Source organism: Choristoneura fumiferana, chromosome 15 (genome assembly GCF_025370935.1).
Source record: "Choristoneura fumiferana chromosome 15, NRCan_CFum_1, whole genome shotgun sequence".
NCBI classification, from domain to species: Eukaryota; Metazoa; Arthropoda; class Insecta; order Lepidoptera; family Tortricidae; genus Choristoneura; species Choristoneura fumiferana.
Window position 1 is genome coordinate 10,437,548 of NC_133486.1, and position 17,099 is coordinate 10,454,646.

General features: G+C 37.1%; 1 protein-coding gene across 1 annotated transcript in view; it reads left to right on the forward strand.

The window, feature by feature from the left end:
- The first annotated feature begins 876 nt into the window (after nt 1-876).
- Gycalpha99B (guanylate cyclase 1 soluble subunit alpha 2) overlaps nt 877-17,099 on the forward strand; it is a 141,567-nt gene continuing 125,344 nt past the window's right edge. Inside the window, exon 1 of the mRNA XM_074098126.1 lies at nt 877-1,014. The gene's annotated coding sequence lies outside the window, so the exon portion shown is untranslated. The remainder of the gene's footprint in view (nt 1,015-17,099) is intronic.

A 17,099-nucleotide genomic window follows, 5' to 3' on the forward strand; every position in this document is an offset into this window, starting at 1 on the left:
CGTCCACTTAAATTTACATTTTGAATTTGGACCAAAATGAATACCATCCAGAGTGAGTTTTGTCTAAATGTAATTGTGCTGAAAAATATTTTCAACCAAATTTATTCTTGTTGTAAACTAATTAAACCGAAATGGTCTATTGTCCATTATAAGTTAGGAGCAAAATTAAATAAGCAATAAGTGAATATTTTCAAAATCAAGTCATAACTTAATAATATGTAGACCCAAAACAAATGATTTTGGGTGGAACTTATTTACAATTCGTCATATTTCTGAGTGTACTTAAATACCTACAGGTGATCGCTTTTTTTTCGACATAAGTACATCAAATTTGTCAATTTCACCATAGGACAAGGTTCCATTTTTGACGATATTCAGGATGGAAAATTTTCCCTGTTCATGTATTTCAAATTGTCATTTTTCTGCTTTCACGTATAATTTCGAGTTGTCCATTTTCCATTTGCACCAAATAACAGTAAGTCAATCATTATAAAGTATTCACTCTGTCTGTGTTTATGTTTGTTATTTTCCACTCCAGGAGGGTCCAGCCTCGAGTTCAATTTGGCACATTTGGTTTTAAACCTGAATATATCTATACACGATAATAAATATGCGATTTTCAACCTCATTTTTTTATAGTATTCACAAAATAGCGATAGACAAATTCTTCGCAGATGAGAAGGCATCATATTTGCGAAGTGTTGTATTTTTAAAACTGTGGCAGACAAAACAAAAACAAATGTTAGTTTTACAAAATTACTGGCAGGTGAACCGCAAACGCTTCTAAAAAACAAAAACATTTAAAAAAGTCTATTCTAGTCTTTGCAAGCGTGCGCGCGTCGTAGCCGTAGCACTCAGTACCGCGTAGACTCTTGAACGGGCGCTACGTCGCTCTGCTACGGATACCTATCGTACTGTGTAACCTGTGTAACGCCAGTGTGAATATTCTGTGTGACTCTAAATTCCCTGTGACTGTGTTTGAAGACTGTGAATACTGTGTGGCTTCCTTGTGAGGTGAGGTTTTAGATTTTTAATTAAATTAGTTTGATCGTTGCATACGTATTACTGGGTATTTTTAGGACACGAAAAGGCGATAGGTTGTTGTTTTAATTAAGTTTCTACTTTAATTCTATTTATGGATCGCTTTTTGTTTATGGCACATTTTGGAAGTTATTGAAATTGAGTGTTTCCTGTTTATTATGCATACTTACCTAAACATATTCAAACTATTTGTTTAAATAAAGGGTAAATCTATTGTTTTTTAACTATGAAATATTTTTTATCTTTTTTTTATTATTTTACTATGAAGCAAATCAATATTTTCAATTCTTTAAATACACTTTTATTATTAATAATATAAACAATGTATACCTTACTCAAATACACGGTGAAATGAAAACTAAAACGACAAAGCATTATAGAAAAGGCGTATAGCATTAAGCATATCTCAATAAAGTAGTAATCTTAACTACATGATTGACGTCTTATTCTGGCGTCAGCTCTGACCTGTTTAATAAAAATTATGAAAATTATAGAGGTCTAGTTTTTTTTTTGTCAAAAGGCACAAATTTCATTACTCGAGTCCCTGTTGGCAAGCTACTCTATCACGAACTCATATTGAAAGCAGAAGTTTCCTCTAAGCGTATATTGAAAAAGTTTTTTTTAAAGCTTTTATTAAAGTTGGCCGGAGAAAAATATGACGGTGAATATTTTTAGAAATGATTTATGTAATCAAAGTAGGAGCATTATTAAAATTGGAGATGTTTGAATGGCGCATTACAAGTAGGTACCTACTGACCACTGTGGAACCTTTTCACAGAAAAAATCGTAGTAACAACGCCTTGCTTGACAATAGAATTCATCAAGAAAAATAATGTAAAAATTTTCAAAGGTTCTAAGTTTTGTAGATATTAATAGCTTTCCCTACTTCCAGTTTTAAACACAGTCTTGCCGGTTTATAATTAAATGCTCTGAAAAGATGATTAATAGAAATCTCTTAACTGTAGCTACTCTTAGTTCTACTTTGTAAAACATGTACCTATCGTTTATGTTCATCAATTTATTGTGTTTATTTCTTAAACCTCGTTCAATAAGGGTCTGTATACTTAGATACGAGAACCGCACTTAATGTTATTTATTACATTCTTCAAATACAAATAAATAAAGCTTATTTACGCAAAAACACGACTTAAAAGAGTACAATAAATATTCCACTACGTCCTTTACATAAAGTAACGTCACCGTGAATTCTTTAGCCTCTGACCTATTATTTTACTTTGCAGGCTATATCTGCATTTTTCCTTTTTCTTGACGGGTAAATTCTTTTCGGTCAATGTCAAATGGGCTCATCGGAATTCCAAGCAGTTTCGGGCCGCTACAGAATTTTCGTACCCGAAATATACTAACGAGCTCCTTATAAAACCATTTTTTTCACACTTTCGACTTAATATCTCTAGACATTCAAATGGTTTTCGTTCTAAAAAGAAAGTAAAGAAAGTGACAAATGTTTTTTTGGGAATTACGTCGTATGTTATTCGGTCGTAAGCTTTATTGGAAAATCTGAAGGTCTAAAGCATGTTCTTGTTTCCCATAAATTGAGTTCTATTTGGGTTCAGGTCTTCTTGTTTCTTTTTCTGTCCTGGTTTGTCACAGAAGTTAAGTTCTGTGCTTTCATCATCTTGTGTCATGCTCTTCCCAGGCGTTTTTTAGCTCTTAAGAACATTATCAAAAAATATCAACATAGGCTGCGATAGTAGTAATCCATGTTGCTCTAATTTATCTGTTTTCAGAAACACCTCTTTGCGTAAGGTGTAGGTTAATATTAACCAAACATTTTTTACCAAGACAAAATTACCGCGTCTATAATCTTAATATATACCCGTGTGGTGTCGTACCCGTGTGGTGTCGAATTAGAATTACACCTCTTCATTTCTTCCGTGGATGTCGTAAGAGGCGACAAAGGATATAGGTTAAGATATACCGTAGGCGACAGGCTAACAACCTGTCACTATTGTCCTTTTTTTTGTAAAACTTTAAACCTAAAATCGCCAAACGTGGCTCCGAAGCGGTAATGTTTCGTGTGCTCTGCCTACCCCATTTGGGAATGCAGGCTTGATGTTTGTGTGTGTATATTCTTGTGTATTTTGTAAGCATCTGACCACGTTCATCTTCATCACAATCAGCCCAAAGACTTCCACTATTGGGAACAGTTTTCTCATTATGACAGGACTTATTGTTTCACATCATTTTTTCGATATTACAAATATTATTTTTCAAAGACCCAGCTTAGGATACATTTTTTTTCGACTTTCAGAGCTAGCCATCTAATATTTATTTAATCCAAAAAGTTCCTAAAACATTAATATGTTTGAATACTTACTTGATGTTTTTTTCTCTATGAATATGGTTAGGTATGAAAAAGTTTGTCTTTATTTTTTCATTTCTGTGTATTTTTTTTGGTTTTCAAGTAAGAGCTCTGTGACATACGGACAAACAGTATGCTGTTTTGAATAAAGATTCTATCTATCTATCAAACAGACAGGTAATCAAACAGGATAAAATAACAAAGTTTTCATTTGTGGTACGGAACCCTAAAAAAAGGTAAAAGCGGTAGTATCGCGACAAATTAACTTTCATTCCTATCTCGGTCTCTAGGGCGTGGGCGTCAAAAATTGTTCACTTTATTTTTACACAATCGCTGACCTACTTTCGTCGGTGGAATATTTGACAGGTGACTGTCAATTCTGTCACGCTGAACCACAGAGCCTGACAGAATTTGACACTCTCAGATTAATTTCGCTGTAGTGGTTCTCTGGGAAAAACTGAGGTATTTCATTTTTAAAAGGTTATGCGATATAAAAAAGTTCCGGTATGTTAGAATTATATAACAAAAGCGTTGTTGTCTAGTGGTCTAAGCTAAAGCCTCTCAAGCAGAGAATTATAGGTTCGAACCCGGGCTTCTAAATACGTATTTCACATCCCTCTCTCTTGTTCACGCATATGATTCACTGAACTAAGTATAAAAATACTTCTCAGTGATCAAAAAATATCTATTTCTTCCTTTTGTGTTCTTTTTATTACAGAGCCACTTAATTACCACTTTTATTAAGAAATGAAATTGTTTGAAACGCGATTAATTTCATACTGATACAAAATATAAATTACCTATATATAATACAAAATAAAAATACAAATACACTTGCTTTTGTTGTATGTACATGTTAAGAGTATACATTTGAAATTTACCACGAGCTTTACGGTGAAGGAAAACATCGTGAGGTAACCTGCACACACCTGTGAAGTAATTCAATGGTATGAGTGAAGTTCCCAATCCGCATTGGGTCCGCGTGGGAACTACGGCCAAAGCCCTCTCATTCTGAGAGAATTATTCGCGTCGACTTAAGAACCTTCTCCGTTTTTTTTCGTCGGAGGTTAATTTTATTTATAGTGCCGTAAAATTTAATAATAAGCTTACTTTACGCAAATCCATCCGCTGGGCCCTAACCACAAACTGTCAAGTTTTTCGTCTGTCCTATGAAGTCCAATAATAAAATGATATCAGTTACTAATATTCGTATTTGATCATCCCAGCCTATATACGTCCCACTGCTGGGCACAGGCCTCCTCTCAGAACAAGAGGGCTTGGGTTATAATTCCCACGCGGGCCCATACCGGATTGGGAACTTCACACGCACCATTGAATTGTCTCACAGGTTTGTGCATTGTTTTTCTTCACCGCAAAGCTCGTGATAAATTTCAAATGTAATTAAATTCTGCACATGGTTTTGAAAAACTCAGAAGTGCAAGCCGGGGTTTGAACCCACGACCCTCTGCTTGAGAGGCGATAGGTCAAACCACTAGGCCACCACGGCTTCCACTAATACTTAACAGTTATAATTTAAAAATACACACATAGTGGCGTGACTGCATCGCGTGTTAGCTTTTAAGACATTTTGCGCATTATTTGCACGAAATATTGTTTTTTGTAATTAAAGTTTACTTATATGTTAGTATGTTTTATGACTAATAATTGTAGGCTATGTTCATTTTAATAAATTAAAAGTATAACACGTTTTAACTTTAACTTACCTACTGAAGAACAATAACGAACTAAAAGTTTTTTAAAGTAAAACAAAGGGCTTCTTTAGCTCGTTGAAGTGGCAATGGGCAGGCCTTATAGCAGCGTAGGACGTCCACCAACGAGATGGACGGATGACCTGCATTGTTAAAGCGGCTGGCTCACGGTCAATGCGGGCCAACTGTAGGTCTATGGAGGAAGCCTATGTGCAATAGTGGACGTCCTACGGCTAATATGGTGATGATCAATAAATAAATATCATGGGACACTTTGACAACAATTGACCTAGTCCCAAACTAAGCAAAGCTTGTACTATGGATACTAGGCAACGGATAAACATACTTAGATAGATAAATACATACATACTTAAACCAAACATTCGTATTATTCATACAAATATCTGCCCCGGCCGGGAATCGAACCCGGAACCTCAAGATTCGTAGTCAGGTTCTCTAACCACTTGCCCATCCGGTCGTCACGTCGATGATGATGATGATGAGGCAAGGAAAGGTGGTCGAAGCCACGGGCAAAAGCTAGTATAGCGTGTTTTATAAGCCAGTAGCCGTTGCAATGTGGTCAAAAGGTCCTGATTTTATAGCCTCTTTACAACCTTTTCTTATTCTAGTTTAAAATTACACCGTAAAATTCTGCACCTGTTATTTGATCGAAACGTGACTTAAATAAAAGTTTATATTTACATAGGGTCGTATCGCCACGGGGTATATTTATAAACACAAAGAAAGAAACGCCAATACATCACGGAGAACAGATGGCCGTTAGTTGGGGCCTAAAAGTTCTTGAATGGAAACCGTGGATCGGCAAGCGCAGCTTAGGACGTCCAACAATAGACGTCCTACGGCTGATATGATGATAATGATGATGACGATGATGGGATTCGACTTTTTGTGGATAAAGTAGTGATAAGTTTTTTAGCCATGATTATCATATCAACCTATATCCAGCTACGGTCAAATATAAAAGGAATTAAAGATTTTTTTTTTTCATTTATTATTATATTTATTTAGTAATAAATAGAAAAACAATTTAACATTTTACAATAATGCAACGAGCAAAACCATACTAAGGTTTAACTGCCGTTGAATTCACTCACATAACCATAAGTTGGTAATTAATCATGATTTAAATTTAGACAACAGGAATATTAATTATTATTCATCCGAAGCAAATATTGACCTTGTGCAAGGTCCGCCCGGATTGCTACCACCATCTTGCTCGCTAATCCTGCCGTGAAGCAGCAGTGCTTGCACTGTTGTGTTTCGGCGTGGAGAGTAAGACAGCCGGTGAAATTACTGGCACTTGAGGTATCCCATCTTAGGCCTCTAGGTTGGCAACGCATCTGCAATTCCCCTGGTTTGTAGATGTTTATGGGCGGTGGTGATCTCTTACCATCAGGAGACCCACTTGCTCGTTTGCCATCCAGTCGTATAAAAAAAAAAAATATTACTTGCCATGACATAAGCGAAAACCATTTACCGCGTACACCATTCATCATAGTTAGAAAAAATGCGACGAACGCCATCATTATTCAGGACATTAAAAGAAAATTATTAATAATTCACTGTTATTTACTTATTTTCTCTCGAAAGTTCTTTTGGCCGGTCCATTATCTCAATTAATACTAACGAGTCGTTAATTATATTCAGCGGCCTACACTTTCTCTTTGTTTAGAATTCAAATGTTATTGAAATGAATATTTTATGGATTTTTATTAAAAAAGCAATTCCGGGTAGCTTTTTTGGTATACTAATTCGACATAGGTTATGCATTTAGTTAGCGAATTGTACTTCGTACTTACCGCTTCGCTACCAACATAGCCAAACGAATTAGCTCGTTAATGTGGCAATGGGCAAGCCATATAGCACGGAGAACAGATGGCCGTTGGGGCCGAAAAGTTCTCGAGTGGAGACCGCGGGTCGGCAAGCGCAGCGTAGGACATCCACCAACGAGATGGATGGATGACCTGGTTAAAGCCGCGAGTTCACGGTGGATGCAAGCTGCTGCCTACCGATGCGACTGGAGGTCTATGGGGGAGGCCTATGTCCAACAGTGGACGACTTACGGCTGAGGTGATGATGATGATGACATCGTACCTATTTAAAAACTGAATCATCATGTCACTCTTGAATATAGGCCTCCTCCAAAAACGGAATTATGGGAACTCCAATAAACAAAGGTAATAAGTATTAAAGTATACTTACCTTAAAGGCCGGCAACGCACTTGTGACTCTTCTGGTGTTGCAGGTGTCCATGGGCGACGGTAATCGCTTACCATCAGGCGATCCGCCTCCTCGTTTGCCCCCTATACCATAAAAAAAAACTTAAGTTGTAAAAACCCTCATTAACCTAGCTTGGCTTCTCACGTAGTGGATCGCAGGTTCGACCCCGGGAAATAGGAAATCGCACCAAATTATTTTCAACTACTCGTGTCTCTTTAGTCGCTACAATCTCGACAGAGTGATCGTGGTTGTCGGTTAAGGTTCATTAGTAAACTATCTTGACGACTTCATTGGGAAAACAGAATGGTGGTTATGGTTACATATTTGAATATCGAAAGTTAAAATACCTACGGGTAAAATGACGATGCTCAAAATATCGAAATTTAAAATATCGACTGTATCGAAATATCGAATATTAAAATAACGAAAGTTTATATTGTCGAATGGTTAGGTAATCTACGTCCAATATATCGAAAATATATTTATCTACAAAAGTGACATCGAAAGATATAAATATCGAAGTCCAAAATATCGAAGTACAGAGTATCGAATATCGTCATGTAATGTCAAGAGAGCTGCTGCCCTGCCCACTCTCATGTCAGAAGGGCTACTACGAAATTCAAAATCGAAGTCATCCCCGCCTATATACGTCCCACTGCTGAGCACAGGCCTCCTCTCAGAATGTGAGGGCTTGGGATATAGTTCCCACGCGGGCCCAGTGCGGATTGGGCACTTCACACACACCATTGAATTATTTCACAGGTTTGTGCAGGTTTCCTTACGTTGTTTTCCTTCATCGTAAAGCTCGTCGTAAATTTAAATTATTTGGAATGTAATTTCGCACATGAATGAAAAACTCGGAGGTGCGAGCTAGGTTTAAACCCTCGATCCTCTGCTTGAGATATAGGTCAAACCACTAGGCCTCAACTCTCCGCCATACTACTGACTATAAATTATTATTAGAATCATAATTTGTAGTAACAAATGGGAAAAGTATTACTTTTAGCGGTTAAAACAGCTATTAAATAGTTGCCAGCAATCAAAACGCCTGTCCCGTTAACGACTGTTTAATTTAAAAAGTTTATAATTATGAATCATGGATAGAGCCAAAGTGCTCAACTTTAAATTAGTCGTAAAAACTCGGTAACGTTCGGATGTATTCGTGTGTCGTACCGCTTCCGGGCGATAACCGAATTTCCGTTACTTTATCATTCCACTTAAAAAATGTTATAAAAAATTTAAATTTCGAACCAGAATTCTGGTGAACTGAAATCGGATGCATTTAATTTCATTTTTTAGGCGCAGGGTTGTTTTTTACAAGCTTGTATTTAAATTGCACTGTTTGTAATGGAAATTATTAAATGAAATTAATGGGTTGGGTTACAATTGCAGTTAAACTTGCAACTTTAGATGTCTCACTACACCCCACAAAGATACATTTACATAAAGTAGGTAAAAAACTACTTATTTGAAAATATTTAGTAATAAATTAAAGCGCAACATAAAATTGGACTTAAAAATGGTCGTTCAGATATTTCTCGCCCAACGCATTGGGATTAAGATCAAGAGGACAAGTAAGTCTACTCCGACCCTTTAGGAGACTTAACTGCCTGCTCCGGCGCGGACGCTTAGGGTTGTCGACGTCTATTTTAGATTAATAACCTACCGGCAAATAATTGTAGTACGAAAGTTAACCTAAAATTGTCTAATGTCTGTGTCTTGATAAACTAGACAGATTCTATGCCGTTATATTATTAAAATTATACTAAATTTAAAAATATTATTTATAAATTCGCCGGAATGGTGATGGTGGCTGTATACATACTACTCATGTTTACCTACACACAATAATATAACTATATTGTTTATAGGTAGGTAGGTATCTATTATTTTTTTATGTGTCCTTGCACGAAACTATTACACTACACTTATATACTAAGTACGAGTGCGAGTACGTAAAAGGTGATCATCTCACGAAGCGCGCGCTAGACGAGCGAGCTAAAATCCAAATGTACGGCACCGAAGGCAGCGCAGCATTGACTAAGAAAACTTAATCCTCCTTAAATTATCAGTGTGTGCGTGCGGCGGGTGCGTGCGTACCGGCGCCAACCGGCGCGCACACATTTAAGCCGCGCGATGTACTCCTCTTCCTCGTCCTCTTTTACTATGCTTATGGGCACTCTTCCGCAGAGACAAGACTTGGGGCAATTTTATACAAGGTGTTAATTAAATAACTGAAAACCAGAAAGTAGTTTGCTCCGAATCGAGAGTAGAATCGATTACACTATGTTTTAAATCAGGTTGTGTTTGTGTTTTTAAATCCCTTTTTTATTGTGCCCAGCCTAAAAGTTACGACTGCAACAGGCGCCAATTAAATATTTTAGCCCGTGATTTTAGCGAGGTTGCATACTATTTCGATAATTTAATACTGGCCGGTTTGCTGTTACTGTGTGATTTTCTACTGAAAACGTCAAGAAGCACAACTGACAAAAACAAATAATGTGTAGAGTTAGAAATTAAGTAGAATTACTTACTTAGCTAAACACATCAATATCTTTTAAAATATTGAAGATGTTCAAAAATAAATTCAATCAAATTCCTTAAAAGAAAAATATTTTTGGGGTGTCTGAGGTTTTCAGTTATTTAATTAACACCTTGTATACGAGTAAAGTCAAGTTATATTTAGGATAGTTTAATATACTTCAATTGTGCCATTACCATAATGCGTTAGTTTAAATAAAATTATATTTCACATTCTTATTATAATAGCACTAGCTTTTGCCCCCGGCTTTGCCCGAGTGGAATTCGGTTATCACGCGCTGTCCCTTCGGGAACTGTGCGTTTTTCCGAGATAAAAAGTAGCCTATGTTACTCTCTGGCCCATAAACTATCTCTTTGCCAAAAATCACGTCAATCCGTTGCTCCGTTTCGACGTGAAAGACGGACAAACATACAAACACACACACACTTTTGCATTTATAATATTAGTATGGATATATCATTAAGCCATTGTTTGACTGATTGCTTAAATACTTTTTAAATTCCGGTCCCTAAACGACTCTGGCAACTTATTATACATTTTTATGCACATTAATTATGAGTAATGACAAGATAATGTTAGCCGTACTGCAGACTTATAAACTTTTGTTGATATTTAGGTTGAAATATTGTAAATAAAAGTATCTAAACTTAGAAAGAAAAAAACGTGTATTGTTTCGAACAGAACAACAGAAAAGCAAGACATGACATAAGGAATACAGAGTAGCCAACATAAAAATCTAATAAGGTTGCGTTCAAAACTCAACACTCCCTACAGAACGCAAACCCATTTTACTAATACAGTACAAATGCTTCACAAGTGTAGTACCTTTAGTTAAGTTATCGGCTACCATATCAGAACCATTAACAAATAAAAACTTAACTTTACCCTTCGCAATATTTTCTCTAAGAAAATGCAAACGTATATCTATATGTTTTGTTTTTGGTTTATAACAATCTGTTGATGCCAGTTTTATCGCACTCTGGTTATCAGAATAGATAGGTAATGCGCTGTCAACGCCTTGACTGAGTTCATCCTGTAGTTGCTGAATCCACAAAGCCTCCTGTGTCGCTGACGCCATCGCCATGTACTCGGCTTCTGCCGTACTGAGCGCCACGGTTTGTTGTTTACATGTATTCCAGGATATGCTACCATTCTGAAACAAAAATGTGTACCCTGTGCATGACCTTCTGTCTAATGGGTCACTGGCCCAGTCTGCATCACAGTAACCAATTATTTCTTGTGAGTCATCTTTGACATAGCATAGTTTTAAGTTCTTAGTCCCCTGAAGGTATCTCATGACCCTTTTGACTCCAAGCCAGTGTTCATTTCCTGAAATATTGCAGAATTGACTCAGTTTGCTCACTGCAAAGGCAATATCAGGTCGTGTAACATGTGCCAGATAAATAAGACAACCCACCGCTTCTCTGTAAGGGATTTTACTATCTGCTCCTTCAGTACTTTTATCAAATTTTGCATTAACTTCTATGGGAGTGCGTACAGGTTTGCATTCAGTCATTCCAAAACGCTCCAGAACTGAGTTAATATATTTCTCTTGGTCCATCATAATTACCCCTGTTTCACGATTTCTATGAATATTCATTCCAATACAATGCCTCAATTCACCCAAGTCTTTCATCCTGAATTCTTCTTTTAATCTTTCTTTAATTCTTTCTGTGGTATTTTTATTATTTGTAAATATCAAGAAATCATCTACCCATACAGCAATGAATATCATTGTTGATTTACTTATTTGATAATAAATACAGGGATCAACCTTTGATCTTTCCAATCCAATCTTAAGTAAAGTATTATTCAGTTTCAGGTTCCATTGCCGGCTAGCTTGCTTGAGCCCGTAGATTGATTTATGGAGACAACATACTTGTGCATTTTGTTCATACCGCTCTGGCTGTGACATATAAATTTCAGTGTCTATATCACCCTGAAGAAATGCACATACAGCATCCATCTGAACCATATCTAAGTCATATTTAGCAGCCAGTGCAATTAAATAACGGACTGACGTATACCTCACGACCGGTGCATATACCTCATCATAATCAGTACCTTTTCTTTGCGCATAACCTTTAATTACCAATCTCGCTTTAAAACGAGTAATTTCCCCTTTTTCGTTCGTTTTCGTTTTAAAGACCCATTTACAAGGCAGAACTCTTTTACCTGGTGGCAAATCTACTAATGACCAAGTTTTGTTTTCAATTAAGGAATCATATTCCTCTTGCATTGCCTTTTTCCATTGGTCTGCATCAGGAGATGACAGAGCCTCATCAAGAGTTCGAGGATCAGTTAAATTAAGTAATGGACAAAAGAAACTTACATCATGCTCATCCAGCTCTGCATAGTTGATAGCCTTTCGCGGACGTAAACTTATCTTACGTGTAGGTGTATCTGCATCCGTTGATGCCTCTGCATTAGCTGGAGTCTGCTTCATATCAGCTGATGTTCCTGGTAGGTCAGTTGAATCATTGTCACCGGACTGATATTCATCACTCGAAGAATGATCGATGGTGTTCTCCGATTCTTCTTTGCAGGCTTCTTCTGGTAGCTGGATGGCAGTATCGCTGTTGAGATCATAAGGTATGTAAATATTATGATCACATTCTTGCACATTTTCTAAAAATACCACATCTCTACTTTTTATAATCTTATTGGTGTCCGGGTCCAGTATTCTATATCCTTTGGTGGATTCACAATAACCAACAAATATTAGTTTTCTGGATTTAGAATCCCATTTTCGACGTTTTTCTTTCGGTACTTGTGTCATGACCTCGGAACCAAATATCTTTATATTTGACAAGTTAGGTTTCTTTCCAGACCACATCTCTATGGGTGTTTTACCATCAAGTGACTTTGTAGGTGACCTGTTAATGACATAACCAGAGGTCGCAATAGCCTCTGCCCATAGCTGCTTAGGCAGTTGAGCATCAAACAACATACATTTAGCTCTTTCCACCAGGGTCCTGTTCATTCTCTCGGCGAGCCCATTCTGTTGTGGTGAATATGGAGTGCTTGTCTGATGTTCAATCCCATGTTGACTCAAAAAACTTTCAAAATCTTTGTTACAGAATTCTTTTCCATTGTCAGAACGAATGACTTTAATCTTTTTGTCCAGTTCGTTTTCTACTTTACTTTTAAAGTCTTTGAAAGTTTCCAAAACATTCAATTTATTTTTCAAAAAATAAATTTTAACAGTTCTCGTAAAATCATCTATAAAAGTGATAAAGTATTTCATACCTCCAAGAGATTCTTGTTCCATAGGTCCACATAAATCGGTGTGAATAAGTTGCAATGGCTGTGATGCTCTCGAACCACTACTATTGAAAGGCAGTCTTGTTTGCTTTCCTCGGAGGCAGGTGGTGCATGTGATGGGCCCTTTAATGTTACTAGAAGACAAACTTACTCCATCAGTACACTCTGGCAGCTTGTTCACATCTGAAAAATTAAGATGTCCCATGCGTCGATGCCACAGGACAGCATCATTTAAATTATTTGAACAAGACAGGTTTGAAAGTACTTCTCTGTGAGTATTTAACAAATATAAATTGTTAACTAGTTTGGCTGAACACACAAGTTTCCCATCATGGTTATAAATATCACAGCCTTTATCTCTAAAATTTACTTTACAGCCATTTTTCACCATGGCACTAACTGACAAGAGGTTAGCGGCAAGTTTAGGTATGAACAGAACTTGTTTTACCTGTATTTTACTTTCTTCATCTCCATTAATCAATAAATTGACCTTTCCCATACTTTCCACAGGTAGCGGTGTCTTACTGGCAACAGTTACACTTGGTATTGGAGGACTTGTCACATCATACATCCAATCCCTTCGGTTGGTCATATGCATTGATGCACCTGAGTCTACATACCACTGATCGGGATTCATTTTCAATGAAGAAGAAGCTGAAAAAGCCGCAGTAAAACTTTTATTTTCTTCCACATTCTTAACACTTTTGCTCTTCGGAGTAGGGCAGTCCCTAGCAAAATGTCCATGTTTGTTGCAATTAAAACATCTAGGTCCTCTGCTGATCTTCTTATTTCTGAGATTTCCTGAACCAGCCTTATTCCTTGTGAAGAATGCTGAGCTTTCTGAGCATTGAACTTCCTGCAGGAGCTTTGTTTTAATACAATCTGCACTAATCTTGATGCCTGAGCTCTCTAAGCCCATTATCATTGGCTTATAATTCTCCGGTAAGCCGGCCAACATTAGTGTGCCAAGCCATTCATCGTTTATGTCGAACTTGATATTCCTGAGCTTGTGAGCAGTCAACATCAATTTATTCACATAGTCATCCACATTTCGAGAAGATTCCAACGTAGTAGTGATAAGGTCTCGCAACAATGCAACTCTTCTGTATAACCCGCTGTCATCAAAAGCTTGTTCTAAGTTCTCCCAAACTTCTTTACATGTAGTTGCATTCTGAACATGTACGTAGTTGATTGGGTCCAGTAAAAGAATAAGCTTAGACTTCGCCTTGGTTTCCTTCTTCGAATCGCTGTTCGTACCAGTGACACATGTCCATAAATCTTCCAATTCGAAATACGCTTGTACCGCAAATTTCCAACTTGCGTAGTTATCTCTTCCGATAAGTCGATCAATGTGGAACGGATTGTGACCCGTGTTCGACATTCTTGCATAAATACGACGAATTTATCGATGCAATTTAGTTTTACAATTTTTGAATTGTCGACAGACAAAACACGATCGCCGGTTTTCTTCTTAGTTTTCTTTTTACGTTTTCAACCACGGAAACACATTAAAACGTAGCCAGGGAACCACGCTCTGCTACCATGTTGATATTTAGGTTGAAATATTGTAAATAAAAGTATCTAAACTTAGAAAGGAAAAAAAACGTGTATTGTTTCGAACAGAACAACAGAAAAGCAAGACATGACATAAGGAAAACAGAGTAGCCAACATAAAAATCTAATAAGGTTGCGTTCAAAACTCAACAACTTTAATTTGTATTGTTCCCGTTAATTGCTCCATGTATTGTTCATGATAATTCAGTACCTACTTTAAACTATACATACATTTTTTTACTTTTCACAAATCAATTTCAAAACTCGCCTTAGAACAACAGCAATAAAGAATTTCATTATATAATTATTACATAATGTAATAATCGTTCGGTTTCAACAAATACCTTTTGTATTAAGCCTATACCCACAGATATTAATTTTAGTTAATAGTTCGAGTTGTTTGCTGTAACGGCACAGAATTTCACTAATTGCGTTCTGGATAAATTAGCAATTGCTAAACGGGATGGTAACAATAAAAATTGGGAGATAGGCCAAGTCATAAAAGTAACAAGAAAAGTTACTAGAAAAAAAACTTAGTCGATTTAAGAAAATTATTAAATAAACTTTGACAAAAAGACAAAACGGTTTTTTGACTCCTGTTCCTACAAAGTTTACTTTTCCTAACACTTTAACACGTTGTATTAAATAGTTTTTTTTTTATATATATTTCGCTAGGTGTGATTAATGAAAGTAAGACATTGTGTACATGTGTATTTTTTGAACGATAGAAGGAGACAAACAAGCAAGAAGCCTATGAAAATGAAACTAACGTGAAACTCACTCATGTTTAATGAAATACATCCAGATAACTCATGTCTTAACCAAATAATATAAATATGAATGCTTAAAAAAATAAATGACAACCGATCAAAATTAGACAAACAGTTTAATATATCATATCTCCAGTCTCCAGTAATAGTCTGGTAATAAATTTGCAGGTGGTAGGACCTTGTGCAAGGTCCGCCCGGATTGCTACCACCATCTTGCTCGCTAATCCTGCCGTGAAGCAGCAGTGCTTGCACCGTTGTATTTCGGCGTGGAGAGTAACACAGCCGGTGATATTACTGGACCTTGAGGTATCCCATCATAGGCCTCTAGTTTGGAAACGCATCTGCAATACCCCTGGCGGTTGCGGATGTTTATGGGCGGTGGTGATCTCTTACCATCAGGAGACCCACTTGCTCGTTTTCCATCCATTAAATTTTCTTAAGGATTTTTCAAGGGTTAAAAAGAGTTATTCTGGCACAATGTTACTAAGTCTGTAAACACAAAAAAGAAACCGAAAACTAATAAAAACCTGATCCAACATAATGAACATTTCTCGTTGCTCTGGAGATACACCACTGTAAAAGTGGGGTTTTCACGTCAGTAAGAAATAAAATAGTTCGCGGAATAGTGAAATTAAAAACGTTAAGAGCCCGACAAGCAACTTGTCAAGCCATTGTGCGTGCTTTTCATGAGAAACTACTACTTGAAGTCTAATGTAATTGGTTGTGTACGAGTAGGTACAGAGAATGCGGGGGAAGTTTTACTTAGAATTGTAATAAGTAGACGCGAACGGAGATTATTACGCTTGGAGATGAACTGAGGTAAAAAACAATTTATTGTATCGGGTCTAGAAACACGTTGCCGAAATAAAGCTATGTCTTGGTGTAATCTAACTTCGGTCGGGCGTAAACCAATATTTTGTGCTGCTGATCATGATCACGTCAAAACGAGGCGTTACTTTGGCAAATGTGTTGCTAGGAATTGAAACAGCATTGTAGTGTCTCACTGAAAGTCTGTCGGCTAATTTACATCCTTATGGTATACCATATAAGCCGAAAAGCCCGAATTAGTCATATCGGGCTTTCATCAGCCGAATGTCCACTGTGAACAAAGACCACCTCCTCCTTAGACCAACAACCGCATCCACTGATTGCCCGCTCTCGCGATGCTGTCAGTCCATCTGTAGTGCCAGGCCGCTAACAAGTCAATCCTCACACATTGCACAACTATGAAGTTCCTGATTATTGTTAATGTCTACCATTAAAAAAAATACTATACTTACTACTCTGTCGCACGCAACAAGTAAGTATTGAGTGTTTGTCTATGATTCATTTGTTGTTTATATTCAGAAACTTCATAGTTTTGCAATGTGGACGTGAGGTCTTCAGGCCTTATTTTTAAACGCGCGGACGCTTGCTATGGCATTCATTATTTCTTTCTATCTAACGGTGTAAAATGGTGACAGAACAGAAAGAGATGGCAAGAGTCAATATGCCCTGGTCGGACAATATGCCCTCTGGACTTGCAGGCCTACCAACGCTTCACCTTCCGGTTCTTGGTCGCCACTCAAGACCCTTCTTCACTTGCGATTAGGTATCTGTTCATCGGAAGATGTGGCCCACCCATTGTCACTTTACACATAGCCATTGATTTACAC